Raw genomic sequence first — 26,280 nt, 5'->3', positions numbered from 1 at the left:
AACACAGAGTGCATGGTGTCAGTCGCCATTATTCTAAAAAAAAGGCTGCTGTAATGGCTATTTCTGATCATCAAGTTGCAGTCAGCACTGTGGCAGGAGCATCTGAGAGTCCTGTTCAGAGCCCTCTGTCTCTTTCGACTTGCCCTCCCTACAAGCTGTCACTTTGCTGCATGCAGTGAAATATTTGCTCAATGGTGGCCGAAGTTCCCTCGATACTGATGAAATCCATAATATCGAGGCAGAAGTACATGGGGGCCCTGTAGGTTTGGTACCTTATTTCTCTGTCTATTGTCCAAAAAGCGAGTCTCTATTTTAACAAGATGCAAATACACTGAACAAGTTTGGTCCTGGGAAAAACTTTCCATATTAACACCTTCACTTCCATCGCATGCAACAGTCCATGCTTGATTTCTAACACAGGTGCAAAGGAATGAAACGCTTAACATCCGCGACAAGAGACACAGATGAATAATTTTCGCTTTATTTTGCTTCTGAAACTTAAGCTAATGTGATGCACTTAAAGATCCTTCTTGGTGTGTTATAACCATAGATTGAGAAGTTATGCATCAAAAAAGAACTCGTTACAAGTTAAGTTACCGTGTGCAAAATGTAACTAAGTTAATAACGAAGTTCTTCAGCCTGAAATGTAACTCGCAGTTACTGCGCTACTTAAAAAAAGGAACGAGTTACTTCCAAGTTACTTCGGACACAAAATAGCATTATGCAGGTGAGCAGTTCAGTTAGACCTTGAGTTGCCTGCAGTGGGGGTGGGGGGATTTATTGGCAGAAAAAAGGAAAAAGAAAAAATGAAAGGGAGAAGTGCAACACGCTTAGATCGTTTTCGTTTATGTCCAACAATACACCTTCCCCTGTTTGTAAACAAATGGCGTCATAATGTTCGACAGCGCCAAAATTTGGTAGAATTGAACTACGCTCGAAGCTACAGGTGAACAAGGGCGCGCCCGAAAGCCACGGTCTTGAGGGGAATGAGATATGGTCCCTTAAAGGGACGCGACCCTCGGCCCTACTTTTCTTTCAATGGGAGGCAGCGAACAAGTGCCCGTTCGTGGAACCCAGCCCTCTCCTTCAGATTTGTTTCGGTTTCAGTCTGTCTACCAATGCCATGGTGACGTTTCTCTCGTAGAGGTCTATTCGAACGCTTTGCATCTTACTCCCTGTGGGCAGTGGCAGCGGTTCTTACTTCCTGAATAAAGTACTGTCGTTGATTGAACATCACGTTTTATGGCAAAAAATGCCATGAAGGAACCGGAGAGAAAGCAAGAAAATATGTGGATGTCAGTAAAAAGCGAGTTAAAAGTAACTTGGAACTGAACTTAAGTTACTTTGGCAAAGTTACCTGAAAAAGGAGCGAGTTCCTCTGAAAGTTACCACGGCGCAAAAGTACCGAGTTAAGTTACAAGTTACCAAAAAAAGGAAATTAGTTACAGTAACGACAGTACAGTCTTGTAACGAGTTACCTCGAGCTCTGGATATAACCATACCTGCCAACTCTCCCGATTCATCCGGAAAACTCCCGGATTCAGACCGATTTGTACGATTGTACGACTGAGAAGGAAATCTCCCGGAAAATGCAGTTTCTCCCTCTATATCTCAAACGCCTGCTTCTTCTCTGAGCACACAGACGTAAACGTCAATCCGATACCAGCCCGATTGCCATTGACATCGCTGCCTCTTTCTGGAGCCTCTATGTTACGGAGTTCAAGGTTTCTGGTCATGGTTCTTGTTCAAGCACTTCTAGTTTCCGGGCATTTCCTCCCTGTTTCTGCCTCGCATATTCCACATCACGGCTTAGTGTGAGCGAAACAAGTATCTGCACGTGTCTCTGAAGCAATACGCAGATGAATTGGGATGCCAGATCGCGTCCAGGAAGGGCACCATGTGTTCTCCACATTTTACGGCTGCGACATCAACATTCTGCGTGGAAGGTGGACCGACATCGTTGCCCACGTTAAAACAATGCTAGCTAGGTCAGTCTTTCCGAAAGCAAGACAAGCACTACAATGTTATCCGCGCGGGCCCTCGTCCTCCGTATTCCCAACTCACGACGACACAAAACTCTTTGCAGCGTCAGGAGTTGGAAACACGAAGGAGGATTGTGCTTTGAACTAAGTCGAATGCAATTGTCGATGAAATGGGAAACTGCGCACAAGAGCTCATGATACTCGCGCTGAACTGACCAGAGCGATGTACAACTGTGACTGATGGTTCTGACGTACTGTGCAGACTACTTTTTAATGACTCGTTAACTAACTTGTTCAACAACTATTATGTTTAAGCTCTCCTGGGAAGTCCAGATGGGCTTTTGAATTTCAGACACATTACTGAGGTAGTGCTGAACGAGCAGTGTTCAGCATCGCGAAGAGAACGCGACATAGTTTTGTGTCTTCATGTTCTTTTGAGAAAGTGTCATAGCCTTGTCACAGCTTGACACCCAGATAGTTTCTTGGAGAGGGAAACTCTGTTGCTGCAAAACTGGTGCCTGATGTGCCTACTGGGGGCAAGTGCGCTCCTGTTACATGTGCAAATAAAAGCCTCCCAACAGCGGCTTTTTCCTTCTCTCCCCCCGCGCTTTTGAGTTCTCCCTAATTTGGATGTTCCCAAGTTGGCAGGTAAAGCACACAGACAGAGGAACCAACCTACCTTGGCAGATTAAAAGCGCTAAAAACAGACGAGAACTGTGATGTTCCCGGCAGGAAGGAGGAGGCACCAGCCAAGCAGGTCCCAAACCAACAACAACCTTTATTTCAAAATCCACTGTTTATATAGCTTATGTCAAACACGCCGCCTTGCGGCATGAACTAAACAAGATAACACAAACGTGTATTAAGATAACCAGATAAGGAACGAGGAAAGCAGATGCGTGATAATAAAGATAACCTACGACACAACATCTCTTCCCCCCTTAACGTAACTGTTAGTATTTGTTAAACAAGTTAATTTAGTTAGAACCACAGAACGCAACCATAGACCGTCCCAACATTCCACACATTTTCAAAATTCCTACTTCTAATCCAAAACATAATCACGGAGATACACTGGGGGTCGTCGCACTCTCCGAGGTCGACTTGTGTGCTGTCCCTCGGGTACAGTTCCCTGCACATTTGCATCCTCATCCCCCTCCTCAGTAGAAGTAGCTGGAGGCACTGGCTCTGGGGTCTGGACATCACTCCCCGTGTCTATGTTGGTTGGTCCTTCAGGTTCTTGAGCTGCTTGCACATCACCACACAATACATCTTGCACCCCACTGTAGATGGCAGGCGACAACAGCTCTGACGAACAGGCTGCATCCGTAGAGACAGGCCGAGAGTATAGTGCTAACTTTGATGCATTCCACACCCGACGATCCTGAAGCAGAAACGAGTTTTTCCCGCATTTCTTCAATACCTTCAATGGCCTTGAAAACCGAGGCATTGCCTTGCCTTTTTCCTTCAATTTTATGCGAACGAAATCCCCGGGATTAACCTGTGGTGACTTTGCACCTCGACGCGCGTCCGTGTATCTTTTCATATACTCTTGTCGGTCGCTCACCTTCCGACGTAGATCAACTCCGGGAGGGGTTGAAGGCACTGCTATGCCAACCACGTGCAACTTCGTCCGAGGCATTCGGCCGTGCAAGAGCACTGCTGGAGCACATCCCGTTGTAGCATGCGGCGTGCACCGAAATGCCAGCAGACCCTGCTGTACTACCTCCGTCACTGGCTTCCCTTGCAAAACTGCAAGCTGCACTTGATCTTTCAGAACACGATTAAACCGTTCTATCAATCCATTTGCCTGCGGATAATACACAGACGAAAATAAGTGCTTAATACCCTGATTCTTCAGGAATTCCTCGAATACTGCTGACGTAAATTGAGGTCCGTGGTCCGAGACTAATTCGTTAGGCAGCCCCTCACGGCAAAACACACGCTGAAGAAACCCAATGACCACCTGCGCTGTTACAGTTCCAACAAAAGCAACCTCAGGCCATCGGCTAAAATAGTCCATCAGCGAGATGGCAAATCTGCACCCTTGTGGAGCACACTGAAATGGCCCGACGATATCAATCGCCAACTTCTGCCATGGTCCTTCAGGTAATGGTACTGGTTGTAGTGGTGCCGGTGACACTCTTGCAGACTTATCTGCTGCTTGGCAAACTGCACAACTCTTTACATATTCTTCAACTTCTCGATCCATGCTGGTCCACCAATATACCTGCCTAATTCGTTGTTTGGTCCTTACCATCCCTTGGTGAGCCTGATGAGCTTGGGAAATGATCCTTCTCGACAACTGTTTTGGAACCACTAGTCTTTCACCCCTGTACACAAGACCATCAACTACGGACAGTTCCTCCCGTACCTGATACAACGGTTCTTCCTCTGTAGACACACTCCGCTTCACTGGCCAAGACGTCCTGATGTATGTGATAACTTTCTTCAACAGGTCATCCTGCTCCGTTGCTCGCTGTACTTCTGCCTTTGTCAGACAGGTAGTTACCCATGAAACTACCTCCTCATCGAATTTTGTTTCCTCGCTGTTGGACAGAGGCAGCCTAGACAGGGCATCGGCTATGACGTTTTCATAGCCCTTCTTATGTTCGACCGTGTAGTGGTAATTCAGGAGTCTGGCTGTCCAGCGCACAATCCGCAGAGGTCGATGTCCCTGCCCTCGGGTTGACAGAAGAGTGACCAGCGCGCGATGATCAGTCCTAAGTGTAAAGTGTCTCCCCCAGAGGTAAACATGCCATCGCTCACAAGCCCAGATGCAAGCGAGCGCTTCTCGCTCACCTGTCGAATAGTTCCGTTCTGCAGTGGACAAGGTCCTCGATGCAAAAGCTACTGTGTGCAGGCTCTTCTCGTCTCGCTGCTGCAACACCGCTCCAACTCCACAGCTAGAGGCGTCCGTTGTTACAATAACTGGCAACTTAGGGTCGAAAGGACGCAGTACCCCTGCTGCTCCTAGAAGCTGTTTGACTCTCCTGAAGGCTTCGTCCGCTTCCTTATTCCACTCAAACGACGCACCTTTACGTAGAAGTCTACGCAGGGGTTCCACCACATGCGCGTAGCGAGGTACGAAGCGGGCATAATAACCAGTAAGTCCTATGAATGCACGGAGTCCTTCTTGATTTTTGGGCGCTGGGGCTTGCATGACAGCATCAATTTTCGATTGCAGAGGCCGAATTCCACCGGAAGACAACTGGTGCCCGAGGAACTGAATTTCCTGCCTGTCGAATACACACTTCCTGTTAAGGGTTAGTCCAGCCTCCGCTATTTTCTTCAAGACCCTTCGCAAATTTCTCCGGTATTCTTCCCGATCACTGCCGAACACCACAACATCGTCCAAGTACACAACGACTCCTTGGCAGTCTCGAAGAAGCTGCAACATCAGTTTCTGGAACACCGATGGTGCCGACGCTAGTCCAAAACACACACGCCGAAACCGGAACAGTCCCTCATGTGTGATAAATGTTGTCAGCGCACGACTTTCCTGACTCAGATCAACTTGATAATATGCTGACGCCAAATCCAATTTTGCAAAATAGTTCGCTCCTGATAAAGAATTCAGCAATTCCTCCACTGTAGGCAACGGGTACGCATCAGCTACTATCGCTTTGTTGGGCTCCCTCAGATCGACACAAAGTCGAATGTTACCGTCCGGCTTCTGAACCACCACAATTGGTGACACCCACGGCGATGCATCAACCCTTTCAATGATGCCTTCACTTTCGAGCTTATTCAGTTCTTTGGACACCCTGTCTCTCAACGCCAGCGGTAGCCGACGCAACTTCTGTGCTACAGGCTTGACATCAGCCTTCACATGCACTTTATGCATAAATCCTTTTGCAAAACCAATGCGTTTCTCAAACAACTGTCCGAACTCTCTTCTTAGATCTGGCGGCAAGACACTCTCATTAGTCCCATCGATACTCAAACACTGCAACGACTTGCCCTCAATGCATATGTTCAACACCCGGACGGCATCACGTCCCAGCAAGGTTGTTCCCCTTGGTACAACATAGAACAAAATCGTTCCCACTTTGTCCTTGAACGTAACTTTAGCTTCGAAGCAGCCCGTAACAGATATCTTCTGATTACTGTAATTCACCAGCTTGCGCGGCGGTGGTGCCAACGGGTACTTCCGCTCGAAATTGACCTTGTACACATCTTGACGCATTAACGAAGCCGCTGACCCAGTGTCGACAGTTAATCTCATGGAGACATCTTCCACAATAACTTCGGCATACACCTCATTCGCATGTCCGTCCCCAATTCTTAATACAGCGATATCCTCGTCGTTTGACTGAATTGCGTTAATAGTCTTTGAATTTCGGCAGACCTTGATAAGATGTCCAATCTTTCCACATCCTCTGCATTTCTTATCTATGGCTCTACAATTTCCGTCATTGGCGAAATGACCAATTTTTCCACAACGATAACATGCCAATTGCTTACCGGCACGTTGTAATGTTGGTTTAGGACCCCCCGTTGGTTGTCGGTCTGCGCCCTTGGCTTCCTTTTGCGGCCATTTCCCTTTCCTTCTCTCCTGCTGCCGGTACTTGTCAACTTTTTATACTTCACCAGACTGCTGAAACTCTTTGGCGGCCTTTATGCTCTCTTCGTACGTAGTTGCCAACGTCACCGCAGCACTCAGTGATAACCGTCCGCCTTCTATAAGTAGTCGCTCCCGTAGTCCCGGGACCACAGTGCCTTCCAGTAATTGGTCCCTGACGGCATCATCTTCAAATGTCCCATACTGACATTTCGCTGCGTGGCATCTTAGTTCTCCGACGAACGCTTGCGTTGACTCTCCAGGCTGCTGTCGTCTCGCACGAAACCGGTGGCGAAGAACGGCTACGTTCGGCGCACTTCCAAACCTCTTGTCCAGGATCTGCAACGCTTGTTCCAACACTTCACTCTGCTTGCTCTCGTCCTTGCCACCATCTTTCCCGTCTCCCTCGCCCTCTTTCATGACAACAGTCGCCGTCTCCAAAGCCTGAAAGATCCGTTGCCCTTCTGCACCCAAACAGTGCAACAACACCGCCTTCTTCCTCGGGCCCGTGAACGTAGTGTCGGTAATGGCAGCCAAGTAGTTCAAAAACATGCTGCGCCACTGCTCCCATGGCAACTCTGGGTCCCCCGGCAATGGAAGAAACGGCGCCGGCGGCTGAAGACCAAAGAAGCTCATCCTGTGGCCGTGGCTCGTGGTTCGTACAGCACTTAAGCCCTCGTCGCCATTTTGTGATGTTCCCGGCAGGAAGGAGGAGGCACCAGCCAAGCAGGTCCCAAACCAACAACAACCTTTATTTCAAAATCCACTGTTTATATAGCTTATGTCAAACACGCCGCCTTGCGGCATGAACTAAACAAGATAACACAAACGTGTATTAAGATAACCAGATAAGGAACGAGGAAAGCAGATGCGTGATAATAAAGATAACCTACGACACAACAAGAACGACACACGCGGAAGGTGCGGTAAACAACGTTGGTCCAGAACGAGTCGTTGAACATACACGATACATACGGAAAGCCCGAATAACTAAGGGTACTCAACGAAGGTACTCAAAATGTGGGATTGGGCCTGTTGGTGCTGCATGTCAGATTAAAAGCATAGTTTAATCTGACATGCGTGTGTTTTGTATCCTCATTCATTTTGCTTGCATATCTTTTGCTGCAGCTCAAGGCAAATGGATCTCGTGATGCATTGTCGGCTCTGAGAGATCATCCCCTGATCAAGCATGTTACGCCTCAGAGAATGGTCACAAGATCTCTGCTCACATACAATGGTAAGCTCCAAATTTGTGCAAGGAACTGCTCAAACTGTTCAGCCTGCATAGGTTTACACACTAGTGTTCCATATATTACTTAACACACATGTTAGTATCAGAAACTCAAATGGCAAGATATTAGTTTTTGCTTTCCATGAGCATATTTAAATTTTCTTCAACTGCAGCCACATGGCAATAAGTCTTGTAATGATTATCACACATGATAGCCCTCAGTGAATCATAGCACTGGGTGTGTGCATTAAAGTAGCCTCACATACTTAGATAGATACTTAGCACTTTGCCTGCGTACCGTACGGACTTTCAGTGGCCCATGACGACACACTTATGTTATCAAAACCAACCAAAATATATAGCCAAAATTTTTTCACACACTTCTCCACATGCTCTTGAATAGCCACAGACATGCTGCCCTCGAAGGACCTCTAGTGTTCGTTCTGTCTAACGTTAAAGCAATGGCCCATCTGCCCCTTGCACACTGTACAGCAGGCAAACACAAATTTGTTAATGACTCCCATGGAGCACTGACAATGTGATCGTTCTGAGATCTGACTGTGTCATGGTTCAGAGATCTGACTGTGTTATCGTTCACATTATAACACTCCAGCTGTGACTCTGTTCATCTTTACAACTAGCAAAGCTAATTTATTCTCCACATTGGAAGCAACTGGGATATCATATGTGCATACTGTATGACTGTCAGTCTGCCGATATTGCTTCTACATGATTCCTTCCACCTAGAACTGCTTCCATCACCTAAAAGCCTCCACGCAATATTTGTTATCATGGATTTCCACTGGTCTTTGAAACCCTTGAAGTCCTGGAATTTTCAAACGCTGTATTCAAGGTCTGGAAAACACTGGAATTGTCCACAGTCCTTGAAACCTTAATTTTGCATCTACAGTAAAACCCGCGGATAGCGATATCGCGTATAACGATATCCCTCGTAAAACGATGGTTCGTGATTTTACAGTCAAAATATACATTGGTTCTATGGGGAAACGACCCGCGTATACCGATGGAGACCGCGGTTCCGAGTACTCTTATAACGATGTTGGACGCTGTCCCGTGCGCATAACCACGCGGCGATTGTCGCCGCGATTAGATACAGTAGAGTCTCAATGCTACGAATCTCACGGGGTAGCGGAAAAAATTTGTATAATCCGAAATTCACGTCAAAAGAAATAAACCAAAATAAAAATTGAGGCAAGAAAATAGACAGCGACTGTTCATTTTCCAATACTGTAAGTGAAAGAGGTAGGTGGTAACGCTTTTTTGTCTCCGTATTTGGCCATTGCTGCTCAAATTCGCAAGATGATTCAAAAGGCCTAACACGTGCTTTCCACCCGCGAGTCGCGCGACGGTGTTCTAAAGCGAGCTTCTCCTAAAGCACGCAGGCGTTAGGTGAAGCCGACTTGCAGAATAGTGACGTGTAGTGTTACCAGAAGTTGTCCTGCTATGTTGTCTGGTTCCCTCCACGAGTTCTGATCGCTGTTTTCCCATTGAAGCGAAGCATCTGCGATGTCACACAGCTTCGCGTTTTTTTTCTTTTTTTTTAGCATCCGTTTCTTTTACTTTTGCTACACGCGGGGTGGCCCTATTTAGGTCAGCCCTCGTTTAACGATGTATCCCGTATAACGATGGAACTCGCGATTACCGTCAATATCGTTATATTCAGGTTTCACTGTATTTTCACAAGGCTGCAGTGCAAACTTAATTTTCGCTTCTTCGGAGCCAGAACTATAGTTTTGAAACCATAGGAGTTGGCACTCCTTGGAATAGCAATCAAGTAGAGGAAGTCTGAAGTGCTATAAATTAATGGCACCTTGTATTGTATTCATCAGCCTTTTTTTCTATCCTACAATCTTCAAGATTCAGGAGTCCTCAGTTAAGATTGTGAGCAGGTCACTATCGCACAATCCCTATGTATTCTCTCATGTGATATATATAGCCTACCAGTATTTTGTGTGAAATATTGAAGTTCCGACGATAAACTGTGTTTTACATCCTCGGGGAAAATGATGAGTCCTTGAGAGACCCTCGAATGTTTTTCCGAAATTGAGTGGGAACCTTTTTGGTGATGTAATTTTTTTGTCACCTTCGAGTGGTTTAAAATGAAGCGCATCAGTGTTCTTGTTCAGGTCATCCTCAGAAGCAGGGCAAGATCCAGAAAATGTAAACAGTTATGCAATGGGGTTTCTATAGTGAATTCAAACCTTCTGCCTTCCTGTTGGAAACAAGCTTCTAGGTGCAAGGAATGTGTAGGGCCTACCCACAGGACTAGAAAATAGCTTGCATATCGGAAGGCTTTGAAAAACCTTCATGGTGCGTACAGTTCAATGCCTCTTCAACAGCTGCTCCACCTTGGCCAGGAAAATGTCACTCAGAATGGACCAACTTAAATCTGATGCAAACCCCATTGTTCTGCTTTTATACCTTGTCCCCTTTGTTGCATGAAGATCGTTGTCTGGTAAAGTGACATTAGATCAAGCAGATCTTTTACCAGCATGCCTGTACCGTTGTCCAGCAATTCCTGCTCCTTTTCGACCACCTGAGAAGGACGGTAAACTGTAATACAAATCCACTACGTTATCTTTTTCAGCTCCTCGGACACCTTCCTTAGCCATTGAAAAATGACTTCCAATGAATTCGTGACGATGGAGCAAGGTGGTCCTCTGCCCTAAAAGCACTTCTATACGTTTTGTACACTGCAGGAAAAGAAAAAAATTAAGTGAGCATCATACCGAACACAAACCACCTCCATACCTGCCAAGTCTCCAGATTCATCCACGAGACTCCCGGATTCGGACCGTTTCGTACGATTGTACGACCGAGAAGCAAATATTCCGGAAAATGCATTTTCCCCCTCTATGTCTGGAACGCCTGTTTTTTGTCTGGCCACACAGACGTAAACGTCAATCCCGTACCAGCCCGATTGCCATCGGTGTCACTGCCGCTTTGTATTCTACTTCTATCCCCCCCCCCTCGCTTTTGAAATCTTTCAAATTCGGACGTTCCCAAGTTGGCAGGTATGCACCTCCTCAATACAACATGTACAACAAATACAACATGCACATTTAGTTTGCACAAGTAATTAATTCATAAATGATGACAATAGGAAACCGAAACCGAAATGCGAAGAGCAGAAAAGAGAGCTAGATGCTACGCTGGTTCATCCGGAGGAGGATTCCATGATGTCACGCGAACCGCTCGCTTCGTGATAATTCGTTTCAGCAGAATCTGCACAGTTTTGGACTGAAATATTTCGTACGCATGGTTTCTGACATCCCAAAGTTTACACAACCACCTTTGTCGTGAATTTGTTGTGGAGTCCCACTTTAAGTCCTCACTGCGAGGTGACTCATTATTCCATTTGACCACATTACTGCCAGCAGTGGGGTAGAGTGTTGCCCCTGGCAGTGAAACTCCCCTGTCATCATCATTAAAATTAAGTTATTGTTGTTGCTGATGAAGGTTTCCGCGTGAGTATTTCTTTCAGACATATCTTTAGAGACCCACAAAGCTGTTTTTGACAGGTACCCTTATCAGAGGCTATGGTCCTAAGGGGTAGACCATTTTTGTATGCTTTGACTCAGTAACAAGTGCTGAGATACAACTCCTTGCTGTTGCTTAGGCCTTTCGATAGTTTAGTATTTACACCAAGGTTGTGTACTCTCGGAACAACTTTTTGTCACGCTTTCGCCCTCTCACATCACATGCCCCTTGCAGGAACAGCATGGCTGTCATTTTACACCAGTGTATTGACATTGTTTCATTGCCACTGGAAGCCCTATTGCTGGATGTTAATCCCCTTATGCCGTTCGCTAGTTTACACTCACTTTCATGGAATACTGTGTCAGGGTCCAGGGTATCGCACTCTTTAGTCAACTGGATACATATTTGCATGGTTACTGCAAAATAACGAAACCTAACGCCACATTAGCACCAATCATGTACCGAGCACCCATGCATGACATCCTTCTCTCATCGCCCAAGCAAGCAATGGCCGATGGCCGACGGTTGGCAAAAGGTCGGATGACAGTTGGCCAACGACTCTTTCGGCCATCCAACGTTGGCCCAGCGTTGCATAGTGATAGGCAGAGCGAGGATTGGAAAGCCGTCGGCCAGGGTACACCTCCGTATCAAGAAACGAGCTCGTTGGCCAAGCACTTGCCAAAGCTTTGATTAATCGCGCGTGGGCGAGAGGGAAACGTAGAATGGTCCAGCGCTGCATAAGTTCGACTTTCGATGGACCAAGGGAATTTCTCAAAACTAAAGCTGTAAGAAACAGAAGCATTACCTTCATGGCGAGTTAATACGACAAGCAATTCACCATTTCAGTGTCATTTGTGTACGCGCCAAATTAAACTTAGACACGCCTCACCCTTCATTTTGACACACACGCGAACAGGTCTCTCGAATTTGCGGAAGCTCGCGAGACAAGTTATGTATAGTATCTGTTTTTCCTCAGGAAACGTTGTGGGAAATACGAGCAATAAACAAATAATGGTATTATAAAAAAATGTTAATTACAAATAATGGTTACCTTACGCCGCGAGACAATTGAGTCTGAAAATGAGGGACGCCGCAGGAATGCTTTGGTCTGTATCTTGGCACAAGCTTGGCACAACGTAGGCTGGCCAATGCTTGGCAAATTGTTGGCCAAGGTACAGATCCGTATCAAGAAACAAGCTTGTTGGCCGATGATGTACCAAGCAAGGCCAGGTAGGCCAGCCTAACTATAGCCTAGCTTGGCCCAACCTTTGTTTGTTGCTTGGGCGGGCTCCCACTGCCCTTTCGCAGCATGCCATGCACACTATGTCGTCAGGAGCCTCACAGGCTCCCCCTTTGAAACTGTTCAATAACTCTCATGTTGTATAATACAGTGTCAGCTGCTCCTCCTTTGCCTCTCCACGCAACCGTTATGAGAGTGGGTCTCAAAGCTTATGCACCTTCTAGCTGTAATTACTATGGAACCCTTCCAACTAGGAGCTAGTTTGTCTGAAATGCCCATGCCGTCATCACTGAGGGTGTGGCTGTCATGCAGGATTAAGCCTAATAATCCAAGGTGTCTTGCAAGCTCTTGGACAGCTCTGTGCGGTACTCTTGGGGAGGTGACTCTTGTCTAATGTGATCATGGTGCTCAAGGCAGGACATTGCACTTTGCCTATACCCATTTCTGTTATTCTAACTAGATTTCAATTTGCACTTTGCCTATACCCATTGCTGCTATTTTAACTGGATATCAATTTATACTTTGCTATACCCCTTGCCGCTATTTTAACTGGATTTAAGTTTGCACTTTGCCTACCCATTGCTGTTATTTTAATTGGATTTCAATTTGTATATTTCTTATACTTTATCATTTGCACTTTGCATACTGCCATATCCTAATATATAGCACATGCCTGCTCAATGAGATAAAATCGTTTGTTCGTGCGACCATGTGGTAGGAGCCAGTCTCCTAGGGTTTCCTAGTTTTCTATGAGCATAAAATACTTTGAGCCGAATGTATTCTGTTAACTGTGCCTTCATACTTGTAGTAGAAAACTAGAAAACCTCACCCTGAACTCTCGAAATTGCTGAACTTGCACTTCCATTTTGTCATGATTGTCAGTGTCACAATGATTGATGATGGCAGCTTCATGAGCAAGGCGTGTGCAAGCGATCTTTGCTTTGCACGAAGTACCGTCAAATGGATGGCTTGCGAACCAAAACATAAAAATGTTCTTTGACTAGATTGTGGAAAGGTATTAGCTGGAAGAAGACAGCACTACCTAGGAGAGAAGGCCTATGCCCTCTCCAATATATCCTTGCCCTTGCGATACCTGAGGCTGCTTGGATGGTTTCTCTCCGATGAAGTGCGAGTTGTCTGCTTTGCCAGGACACTTTTTTCATTGAATTTGCTAACATCTACCCGAGTAGGATGACGTTACGCAAAGCTGCGCTTTCACTCTGTCTAAGAGGGGCTGAACAGGGCCACGTGGGAGTAGAAAACCATTGTTTAGCTGCGTCATTTTCCATTTGGGGATCGTTCCACCCAAAAGCAGGACTAAACACCGTCTTCAAGCAGGCTAATTGTACACTGAGACCTTGACCGTAAACGTGGGACCTGTCCTGCCTAAAAGGGGAAGTCTGGTCACATTACTTTTGGCCCGACCAAGAGGATGCACAACTTGTTTTCATGTTCTTGTTTGTCATGTCATGTTCATGTTTTCATGTTCTTGTCCTTGGAATGCACAGTTCCCTTCCATAACAGAGGTGCAGTCGAGTGTATCCTGTTAGCACACTCTCTGCTGTATGCATGGCAAATGTGATCTTTGGGAGGTGTTTGTCCCAACCACAATGGAACCTGCAGCATACCATTATGCCTTGCTTCACTATGGCATTGTGCCTCTCTTCAGTTTGTCCCATTGGTCTGTACGGTACTGTATGTGAGTGTGTGTACTGTATGTTGTGCACAGTTTCTTGCGGGCCAAGAAGTTGAGCACATGCGTCTCGATCTTGTCAAGATGCTCCACGTTTGTAAGGCGGGAGCTTTCCATATCGACGCAGTAGCGATGTATCACTTGAAACGCCGAGATGAGCTTAGTGGCTCTGTCATTGTCGTCGATGCTATCTGCTTCATCGGCAACGGCTGTATCCGCGTCCGTCTGTTCCACCACAGCTTCAGATCCCTCATCCATGTTTCCACCCAAGTGCTCTCTCCTCCTCTGCCCTCTTTCGCTCTTTCCTCCTCTCCGAGGGTGCGAGATCGCGGGTGTGCCATTGCAAGTTCCCAGAAGAGGTGGCCTTTTGAGGATCTCGACATTCAATATATCGGGTAAACGCGGTACCAAAGTTCGATAAAGCCATACACCCGTGCTATACTTTTACATGTAATTTTCGAGAGGACTTTTTTATTGTGTGATATACGCAATAATTAGAAATATGGGGGTTCGACCACCAAAGTGTGCCTTTGGACTATTCGCATCCACACAAACACGTTACGAAATCCTTCCTCAGCACCGCGAAACGAAATAAAAATTTATGTGATGGCACGTATCATAGTGAGCAGAACGCTCAGAGCAAACATGTATGAGACCACAATGTTTGCATGCGCCTAAAAATTATTTAATAATATTGCGCCCCTCGTAACTCACACTTCCGCAAACCAGCATTTAGATAAAGCGTAGTAGATAACGCACACATGCGGTTGGTCTGCTCGTTGGGCGAGAGCGTTAGATGACACTACACAGCAGGTGATCCATCCTACTACAACGGTTCCCCCAAGTTCATCCCGTCGAGAGGAGGTGCTCATGTACCGTGACCACCCCAGTGTGAGTCCCCAACCCAGCATTGATGCAAGGCGGTGCTGGCAGGCAGGCAGGCCACCCGCTCCCTCGCTACAGTTAAGCATGGGGACGCCTGCACACAGACAAGTAGCATGGGAAAATTATCTTGTCGACATTACACAATACACGACTCTTTGTTGATGTTGACTGTGATCATCTGTGGAAGATACATATTCTCAGTGTTCAACTTCATTCAGCAGAAATTAAGAAATTCTCGATTTAACTACTTTGCTCATAGTGCTTTTACCATCCTCCTTTCTGATGTAATGATAACTTTTGAATTTTCTTACTCCATACTCCAGTATCGACTGACAGCGTGTGTGATGGGGCAAATTGTTGGCATTCATCCTGACCCTTCTCCAAGAGGAACAGCCTGTCTTGGGTAAGAGCACACTTATGCACAATGTTTCTTACATGTGGTGCGATGCTGGCAGCATTAGAGTTATTAAGTAGGATTGAGGGTTACAAGTCACTGTTCAGAATGTACTAATGTAGCTTGCATAGGACCATGTGCTGTAGGTTTAAACGCAGTAACACCTGTGTTTGCCCCGCAGATTTGAGCCATCGTCGATTATTGTAGAACCAGAAGGACCCCAAAAGTGAACTTGATGCAAATTCAGCCATTAGTATGGACCAGTGGTTCTCAAACTGGGTTCCGCAGAACGCAGGGGTTCCGCGAGCTGCCTTCCCGGGTTCCGCGAGAAGGCTGCCGCCTCGGCCCCTATCCATTCACAGAACTTGATTTCCCCCGCCCAAGCTCGCTAGGCAGGCCAGAAGCACGCGCACCATGGCTGCGGAGTTCGTTCGCGGCCTCTTTCCGTTGTTTATGGGCGCTTTGACCCGTTGACAGACCCCTTACTAGGCAAAGGAGTAGGCCTGGAACGTGCCAGCAAGAAGCTCCGTGACCTCTTCGTGGAGGCCTGATGTACGTGATATCTGATGTACTGCTCGTGTTTAGGAACAGGGGTTCCCTCGTCCTTCTGGCTAGGTCCAAAGGGTTCCCCGGGCCAAAAAAGTTTGAGAACCACTGGTATGTACATTAAATAGCGCTAAGCACTGCGCATTCACAGTGATGGAACTGCGCTGCGCCATTTGCGCCAAAGTGCGCCATTTGGGATTGCCTGCGCCACCCTGCGCCGAAAAAGCAATTTTCCCTAATTTTGCGCCACAGCTGCGCCGAACAAAGATGCCCCGGTTCGGACGCATGAAAACGAAACAAAAACCGCGAGCGATGCTCCCGCGCCCTCTCTATTCTCGTGATGCCTCTGGACAGCAAAGCCGAGTCAAGCCGTGTCGTTTCGGCCGAGCCCGCCAAGTCGACGAAGATTCTTAAACTGCCGGGATGTCACTGCTGAACCGAATATTACGTTGTTGTACTTCAAAGAGAAGTTGTGAACAATAAAGCGCACTGTTAGTGCATCAAGTGTTTGCGTCCTGGACGAAAGGTGGCTGTACAAATTTTCCGAACATGTGGGCACGCCACGTGCCTGCGATGGAATATTGGCTCGTTTGCATGGGAGTTGTTTTTAAACAACCGCGTGCAACAACTAACTGTGGATGGGAATAACTGACGACGCTGATTCCGGAGTTGCCAGCGCCTGTACTATGGATCGCTCCACGCTTTCCGCTACTACGTAACATCGCGCGTGCTCGCAGAGTGTAGGCGCATAAGGAGAGCGCGAGAAATTGAGCTTTCAGGACTTAAACCGTACGTGCCGATAATTGTTCCCAGATGTCCTGAACCCCGATATTCGCCATAAAGTGGAGAGTATGCATTGCAAACACGACGTATTGCGGTGGGACGCAGTGGGATACATACGGCGGAGGTGCGCCATTCTGTGAAATTCTGCGCCAAATGCAGCTTTTTTGTGCGCCAGCGCCAGCGCCCGTGGGCTCTGAGGCAGCTCCATCACTGCATTCAGCAGAATTGCTAATCACGTCGTTAATCCGAAATGAGAGACACACTTTTTTAAAATGTTCTAGCGAGAAGAAAAAATGAATAACAATAAATCTGGTTATCCAACCGTATACATTCCGATTTCACCCCATTCTGCAGCTCCTTTCTCAATAGAAAAACACGCGAAAAACACCAAAAACACGACGGTATACACTCTCAGTATACTCTCGTTATTTGAAACTCAGACACTTCATACTCCTGGTGAATTCAAACCGATTTAAGGTCTTTGTTTAGCCCGCTATGGTTTACTGTGTATCAAAAAGTCACTTAGTTGAAACGACGCTTTCGTATCGTACTGGAAGACTCCTTCTGCACACCGGTGGCACTATGTCTTGAGGCACCTCAGTGCCGTGTATCAAAAGAGAGTGAGGCCATTAATGGGACCTGCCTATACGTGAGGCTCCACCCACTTTTTGAGGTACTAGCCAATCACAGGTCATAATACAGTTGTGTATTATTACATCCATCCAGTACTTTTACCTCACACTTATTTACTGGGCGCCACCATTTTTAAAGAGATTTGATGGATTTGGAGTGAAACGGATATTACTGATACGTATTAACAGTGCCTTGAGTTTGAGGGGAAAACACAGGACGAGATGAACAGATAGACTCACGAACCAGCAATGAAGCTTCAATACACAAAGGGCAAGGGAGACAGGCTAAAAAGAAAGTGTACACTCCAGCGTCTCAGCGTAGGTGAATATGAGGTGCGTAATACGAACCTCTTAACGGTCGGTGGTAGCATGGATAACTGTACAAGGGACCGTGTGTGCTTGCAAAGGATGGAAATGTATTCCAAAGCAGTACAGATTGCAAAAAAGGACAATAAAAAGTAAAAATATTGGTAACAGTAACAGTAAATATATAAAAATATAGACCTACAAGTAAAACTCAGAAGAAAATAAGGTACGGAATAAAATGTGTTTGAGTCTCTCCCGTGGAGTTAATCAAGATTAAAGAAGTTATCCGGGGCTAACGGGGCTAAGGAGAGTGACCAAGCCTTCTGGGAGGACAATGCTAGGTTGGCTCACACATCCTTTTGTGGTTGCTATTAGGGAGGATTCTGCTGGAGACAGACCAAAATGACAGATTTTGTGCCCACTTTTATCAGCACCATCTGCATGAAAAGAGGCATGTTGGGAAGATTCAGATTTGCAGAAATGGTTGCTGGCAGAAGTGATTGGCCAGGAGTGTGGTAGAACCACTTCTTCTTAGCAGACGGCTGCTGGTATGAACTTTTAAACCTAAATATCGTAAGTAGATTGAATCGAAAATGCGCAGAGATGTATGTATCAATAAAATTCAGCGATATGATGCAAAATCTTACGTATCAGGTGCGTCTTTCTAGCTATTTTCTTGGGATCACGGTCTTAACTAGGCCTAACATTAGTGACGAAACATCTAATTTTCCCGTAAATAATGATGGCAAAGCGAACGTTGAAACTGATTTTGCAGATGCGTACATGACGGTATATACTCACAGTGTAAAATTAAAGTAGTCCGTGAAAATGTTTTGTCACAAAATCTCTACTTCGCCGTTCCAATCACCTTCCAATCACATTTTGGAGACATTTTGGTGTCGTGGCAGCCCTCATGTAAAACGGCAGCCAGTGATATGATCCGAAGTTTGATTGACAGGTCGAGCTTCTTTTTTAGGCTCCTCCTAATGGCAAGGCTCCCTTTTAATACACGACACTGACACACCTGCCTTTGAATACCTTGATCACCATCAAGTGTATCTGTCTGCTAATGAAGAAGCTGTAGAGGACTGCCTGCTTATGCTGGCATTGGCAGTTTTGTTTCAAAGACTATTGGCTAGCCAGTAGGTTTCATAAATAGGTTTCTTTTAAATACCCCTCTTCGTGGACTATTGAACTTAGTAACAGGCTTTTATCAATGTTGTATCCATGTTCCTACCTGCAGTCAGCTGGTGCACAGGAAATGTTAAAAAATGTCTACACATGTATACCCATATAACAGACCATAATTTTGTCTTGCACCCTATATTTACATGAATTTATGGTAATTCAAACAAGCAGCTGTGGACCTCTACAGTTTGAATAATTAGAGCATACTATAAGCTATATGGTATCAGTAGGGCTCTGCAAGTGGCTGAGTTGGGTTCATAGTTTTTTTTTTTTTTCAGGTTTTACCTGAAGTAAGAGTGATGATAATAGTGGGCAAAAATGGGTTTCACCTCGTCTAACACTGGAACACGAGTCCCTAATTATCAACATACCGTCACCAGATTGCTGGATTTTTCTTCTGCAAATTGTTTAGCCACCAGTTCAAGCACAGGTGCTGCCCTAGATGGAGATGAGCATTGACAGGATTGACAGCATTTGCATCCACATGGTATCGAGCATGTAAGGTGCATGACTGCACTCGCAACAGTGCTAGGTCAAACAAGTGTATTTGTTATGTCCATACATCCAAGTAACATTTTTGCCTTTCCAACCCTCTTCAGAACATTTTGTAATGCACATTTGTCCAGTGATATGTGCGGGAGAACAGTAGTGCAGCAGACACTTGCCTTGCAACTGACAGTGAATCCAAATTGGCATCTTCAACACAGTGTGGAATTCACGGCTTGCTGCATGCTGTCCCGGGGGACGTTGAGAGATGCGTACCAGAGAGCAGTGCAGTTTTGGCTGCATTTTATATGCGCAAGTTTGAAAATATTATATTTATTGCCTGACTTTTTCTGGTTATATTTTTCAGCAAAATTGGGGGATAAATGTTGGTCGTATATATTTTTGTATTTTCGTTACATTTTCCTCTCAAAATTTGAGTGTAATCAGGCTATACAGTAGAATCTCGTTAATTCGAAATCGCTTAATTTGAACCTCCGGATAATTCGAACTCTCGTCCGAGTCTCGTCCAAACCACATGTATTTCAATGGGGAGACACTCCCGGTAATTCAAACAGACGAGCGTATACACCGCATAATTCGAACCAACAGCGCTCGCGCGTCAGACAGGAACGGGTCACAGCGCCCCATATCTCCCTGGTTATTGACCTTCCGTACGCTTCCCGTCCTCTTTCCGCATTTTGCACTGTTCGAGGGAGCTCTCTCCTCTTCACGACACGAAGGAGTTTACGCGAACGCCTTGCATTCTCCCTTTGTCCCTCTCCTCTTTCTCTCTCTTCCTCTTGAGGCCGTCAAGGGTGGAGGAGGTATGTTCGCCCGCCGTCACTCATTTTTATGACTTCGCGACTGTCAATATCGTTCTACAACCCGTTCACTGCCATCGTTTAATTTCGTAACTTGCACCATGTCAGCAGGGACGACAGCGTGGAGACTGGGCTCTTAACTGACGTGGACATCATCGACGCCGCGTGCGCCAGCCAACCTAGATCAGAGGACCGTTGCGGAGTATAGCGACGAAGATTCAGACGACCCAAGCCGCGAACGTGTCTCGCGAACCAGTGCCTTTACAGTAAAACGTCGTTAAAGCGTACCTGATGAGGATGCAGAGAAGCCACGCACTAAGTGGTAGTGCAGCTTCACGGGGTCAATTTATATACAGGGGAGGTTTGTCAGGGTTCAACATTGTACTACGTTTAAAGCAGAACTGCTGCTTAAGAGGGTACACTTTAACCAGGTTTCACTGTACCAAATGCATCTGATGTAGTTTCGGCGCTGAATATGACAGTGAGGTATTTTTCTTCCGAGAAAAATGCGGATGCCACGCTTGAACTTGTGTCCGGATCAAAAGCGATGCTAATAACAGTCCCGCTAAAGGAAGCAGTTGCAAGCGCGAAATACTGACTGCTTTCAACCCTAGGTTGCTTCATAGTTTCTGTAAGTGAATTCTTGTGAACATATAAGTCATGTATTTCCTTTAAAGTCGTAATGGCCGCGACGCTCTGGGAGTTTTCTCCACCGTAACATAGGAACGGCACCGGGAACGTAACAACGGTAGCGGCGGAGTTAGGCAGAAGTAACGATTTGAATTACGCCAATATAAATGTGTCGTGAAGTGACACCGGTACCGCGAACGTAAAACACGACTCGAAACGCGTCGCGACACATATGCATGCGCTCCCTGCGCCCAAGCCCCCTTCCAGGAGAGCGTCTCCCGTTAGTTCGAACTCTGGTTTATTCGAACAAATACCCTGGCCCCCTCGAGTTTGAATTAACGAGAGTCCACTGTATTTATCTTCCACAGTACTGGTTACGTAAATCGTATTTTGAATTGATACACATTCAAGATGCTTTTGAAAATACTCATCAACCAGCTTACTGACGATATGGTAGATAAGGCATACTAAGTTTGAACTTATCTCTAGGTTTCGTAGGAGACCTATCAGGTGCACCTTTCAGTTTCAACACAATTCAACACAATACTTCAGTACCAATTGAAGTGAAGTACAAATGGTATTCGTATGTGGGAAATGTTCCTGGCAGAAAAAAAAAAAAAAAGTTAAAGTTACGCTATAAAACGCTTATGTTATATACTATGAATTTCTAACATGGTTAGTGGACCTCCCTGTATGCATACCAGGTCTGAGAAGCATTTCATTTCTTTCCCATTTGGTTGCCAGACCCACCAGAAATTACAAGCCTGCCTTCATTTCGGTCTGCTTGTTGATCCGAGACATGGTTAGAGGCAGATCCAAGATATGTCTGAGTGGGGTCCTGCCTTGGACAGCACACTACTGCACTACCCAAGGTCTATTTAACTTCTTTGTAATGATAGAAATTGAGCAGAGGGTCAGGCCATCGTATAGGACTTCAGGTCTATTCTTTGAAATCATTGCTTGGGATTGGCAAGACCTAAATGTTGTGTTTGCCGTAATTGTTCGTTCTGCAGCAGCAATTTACGTTGCTAGATTTTACAGGAAAAGACGCAGTGAAAAAAAAAATATATATATATATATAAAGAGGGGGGCTTTTGGCTTTCCCCCCCTCTTTATAATTCACTGGCTTGCACTGTGGCATTGAGGAGTGCTCGGTCACCCTCCCAGGTGTATATCGCTCGCTGAGTGACCCCTGGTTTGCCAATCCCGAACGATGCGCAGCTACCCAGGGCCGACGAGCCGCAAACACGGCGAAACACGTGTCCTCTGGTGCTGTCGCACCGTTCAATGAGTATCTGTTTCTCTACGTGCAGCCATAGAAGCCACCTTAACTGTAAGTTTGAATTTCAAACACGTCTAGCATCATTTACCTATTTTTCTAATGGCTTTTCCCCCCTCTTTATAATTCACTGGCTTGCACTGTGGCATTGAGGAGTGCTCGGTCACCCTCCCAGGTGTATATCGCTCGCTGAGTGACCCCTGGTTTGCCAATCCCGAACGATGCGCAGCTACCCAGGGCCGACGAGCCGCAAACACGGCGAAACACGTGTCCTCTGGTGCTGTCGCACCGTTCAATGAGTATCTGTTTCTCTACGTGCAGCCATAGAAGCCATCTTAACTGTAAGTTTGAATTTCAAACACGTCTAGCATCATTTACCTATTTTTTTAATGGCTTTTCCCCCCTCTTTATAATTCACTGGCTTGCACTGTGGCATTGAGGAGTGCTCGGTCACCCTCCCAGGTGTATATCGCTCGCTGAGTGACCCCTGGTTTGCCAATCCCGAACGATGCGCAGCTACCCAGGGCCGACGAGCCGCAAACACGGCGAAACACGTGTCCTCTGGTGCTGTCGCACCGTTCAATGAGTATCTGTTTCCCTACGTGCAGCCATAGAAGCCATCTTAACTGTAAATTTGAATTTCAAACACGTCTAGCATCATTTACCTATTTTTTTAATGGCTTTTCCCCCCTCTTTATAATTCACTGGCTTGCACTGTGGCATTGAGGAGTGCTCGGTCACCCTCCCAGGTGTATATCGCTCGCTGAGTGACCCCTGGTTTGCCAATCCCGAACGATGCGCAGCTACCCAGGGCCGACGAGCCGCAAACACTGCGAAACACGTGTCCTCTGGTGCTGTCGCACCGTTCAATGAGTATCTGTTTCTCTACGTGCAGCCATAGAAGCCATCTTAACTGTAAGTTTGAATTTCAAACACGTCTAGCATCATTTACCTATTTTTTTAATGGCTTTTCCCCCCTCTTTATAATTCACTGGCTTGCACTGTGGCATTGAGGAGTGCTCGGTCACCCTCCCAGGTGTATATCGCTCGCTGAGTGACCCCTGGTTTGCCAATCCCGAACGATGCGCAGCTACCCAGGGCCGACGAGCCGCAAACACGGCGAAACACGTGTCCTCTGGTGCTGTCGCACCGTTCAATGAGTATCTGTTTCCCTACGTGCAGCCATAGAAGCCATCTTAACTGTAAATTTGAATTTCAAACACGTCTAGCATCATTTACCTATTTTTTTAATGGCTTTTCCCCCCTCTTTATAATTCACTGGCTTGCACTGTGGCATTGAGGAGTGCTCGGTCACCCTCCCAGGTGTATATCGCTCGCTGAGTGACCCCTGGTTTGCCAATCCCGAACGATGCGCAGCTACCCAGGGCCGACGAGCCGCAAACACTGCGAAACACGTGTCCTCTGGTGCTGTCGCACCGTTCAATGAGTATCTGTTTCTCTACGTGCAGCCATAGAAGCCATCTTAACTGTAAGTTTGAATTTCAAACACGTCTAGCATCATTTACCTATTTTTTTAATGGCTTTTCCCCCCTCTTTATAATTCACTGGCTTGCACTGTGGCATTGAGGAGTGCTCGGTCACCCTCCCAGGTGTATATCGCTCGCTGAGTGACCCCTGGTTTGCCAATCCCGAACGATGCGCAGCTACCCAGGGCCGACGAGCCGCAAACACGGCGAAACACGTGTCCTCTGGTGCTGTCGCACCGTTCAATGAGTATCTATATATATATATATATGTACATAGTCCAGTCTAGCAGTAGTGTGAACACGATAAGTCCGGTGAATGGAGCGCTCTTTAATATTCACAAGCTTTAGTGCAGAACCTGCACTTCATCAGGTGAAAACACAAGTAACGTTCAGCACAGACGGGCTAATATAGTCTCACACATGTCTAGTTTGCCCGCTTCGTTTTTATGTTAAGTATCCACCTCACCCATGTGCGGCAGCACACTTGACACGACTTCAGGCACAGAATTTATTACCTCTCCTCTGTGTCCCCAAGAACAAAGGCAATGTCACACATCGTCTTCACTTCCCACCACCGTCTTTGCACCTTAGATTGACTCTGCTTTCTGGTCCAGTGATGCTATTATATGAACACATGTATGACAATACAGTCGAACCTCGATATAACGAAACCCACGGGGACTGCAATTTCTTTCGTTGTATCGAACATTTCGTTGTACCGAATTGAAGGTCACGGATCGCGACCTTTGCGAGGGTGCGCGCTGTAGATAAGCGTCGATAACTCCCGCGACGATGCGGAAATGTTTTTCGTGAAAAATGACAACAACTACAAATACAGCGCCAAGGTGTACCTACGGCATTTTATTCTTGCGTGAAATAGCCGGTTATACGCGTCTGCGTCGTGCCTAGAAGACGCGGTGTCACGCATTGTTCGTACGCCGCCGAAGCCTCCGCAGCTTTCTCCATATCGTGTTGCGATCTCCCGCAAACCTTCTACGTCTATGACAGTGCATTTTCCGTAAGGCTCTCCGTTGCTACGGCATGTTTGTCCCCGTCAAGAAAATCATCTAGGCTGATTTCGTCATTTACGCCGCCACGCGAACAAAGCGTTTCCCACGCGCGCGATGGCGCCTTGCGTCTCGTGCTCTTTTTAGTTGGCTGCAACCGGACAGTTCAAAAGAAGCGCGAAAAGGAGAAGCCTCGGAAGAAAATCCCTAACCTTCCAATGACTCATACTTCCTTTTGTAGGCACCAGATTCCTCCCGACCATAATCGCGCGTGTCATCTTTCGCCGCGGGAACAGGACGCTGCTCGCGCCCTTTGTTTTCGTGACCCTAAAGTCGGCTCTGGGGTCATAAACCTTATCTCGTTCTTTCGTTGTATCGAGGCGGCGGCTAAAAAGTGTTTCGTTGTAGCGGGAGTTAAAATACATTGATCTCTATGGCCCTCTGCCGGGGAATCCAAATTATTTCGCTCTATCGCGAATTTCGTTATATCGCGTTTCGTTGTAACGAGGTTTGACTGTATTGATGTTATATATGTTCACAGGGAAATTCGCTGTGGCAGATGTCGGAGCACCATAAGCAGCGCAAGTTGATGCGGTCTTTGCCCCGCCAGGTCACTTCAGCCCTTCAGGCAGATATGCTCTGGAATATGGGAATCAAAGGTAGGAAAACTATCTTTGCTTCACTTAGGAAAGGTATTTGTTTGCTCGATGACCAAAGTACAATACAGAATAATCCAGAGGAAACGAGACAGCAAAACTGCCCGTGCAACCAGTCAGGTGCATGCACTCTAAAACCGTGCGTTGTACACGTCCTTCGGTAATTCTACACCTCCCCCTTTAACCTGTTATATACACTGAAAATGATCAGGCAGTTTACTTCAAGGGACCATGATAGGATATTTAATAAGCCTACGATCATTTTCAATTCATTCCTCTGTACTACAGCATTCACACTGTGAAATATGAAGTTGAAAATAGTCCAAATAGCGAAAATATTCTCTATTAACCATGACCGTGAAAGGAGGCTGCTATGGCCCGCCTGCAAGGCGAACTGACCATGACATCATACACAGAGTATGTTGCCGATTCACGGAGGGGCTTTTGCGAGCAGATTGCAAAATTTGCAACCAAGTTTGCAAACTTTGCCATGATATATGTTTTAATTTGACCTGGCAAGAAGATTGTATCTAATCGTTGACACAAAATCTTACCAGAAGTGTAATGTAGCCATTGACTGTTAGTGTGGTTATCGGAGCACTTTGCTTTTTACGGACTTTTGTGAGCAGATTGTAAAATTTGTAACCAAGTTTGCAAACTTTGCCATGAAATATGTTTCTATTTGACCCGGCAATAAGATTGTATCTAATCGTTGACACAAAGTCTTATCAGAAGTGTAATGTACCCATTGACTGTTAGTGTGGTTATCGGAGCACTTTGCTTTTTACGGGCTTTTGTGAGCAGATTGCAAAATTTGCAACCAAGTTTGCAAACTTTGCCATGAAATATGTTTCCATTTGACCCGGCAATATGATTGTATCTAATCGCTGACACAAAATCTTACCAGAAGTGTAATGTAGCTATTGACTGTTAGTGTGGTTATCGGAGCACTTTGCTTTTTACGGGCTT

At 46.2% G+C, this 26,280-nt stretch overlaps 1 protein-coding gene across 3 annotated transcripts in view; it reads left to right on the top strand.

Annotated features, from left to right (window-relative positions):
• LOC135378625 (uncharacterized) overlaps nt 1-26,280 on the top strand; it is a 43,786-nt gene that overhangs the window by 7,123 nt on the left and 10,383 nt on the right. The window contains exons 3-5 of one of the 3 annotated variants that reach the window (XM_064611701.1): nt 7,675-7,783; nt 15,420-15,499; nt 25,197-25,314. The gene's annotated coding sequence lies outside the window, so the exon portion shown is untranslated. Of the gene's footprint in view, nt 1-7,616; nt 7,784-9,959; nt 10,515-15,419; nt 15,500-25,196; nt 25,315-26,280 lie in introns of those variants that run through there. The other 2 variants (XM_064611702.1, XM_064611703.1) reach the window with 2 other exon arrangements.

Source organism: Ornithodoros turicata, chromosome 1 (genome assembly GCF_037126465.1).
Source record: "Ornithodoros turicata isolate Travis chromosome 1, ASM3712646v1, whole genome shotgun sequence".
Classification (NCBI taxonomy): domain Eukaryota; kingdom Metazoa; phylum Arthropoda; class Arachnida; order Ixodida; family Argasidae; genus Ornithodoros; species Ornithodoros turicata.
Note: the sequence above shows the minus strand (reverse complement) of the source record. Positions and strands in the feature narration are given on the sequence as shown.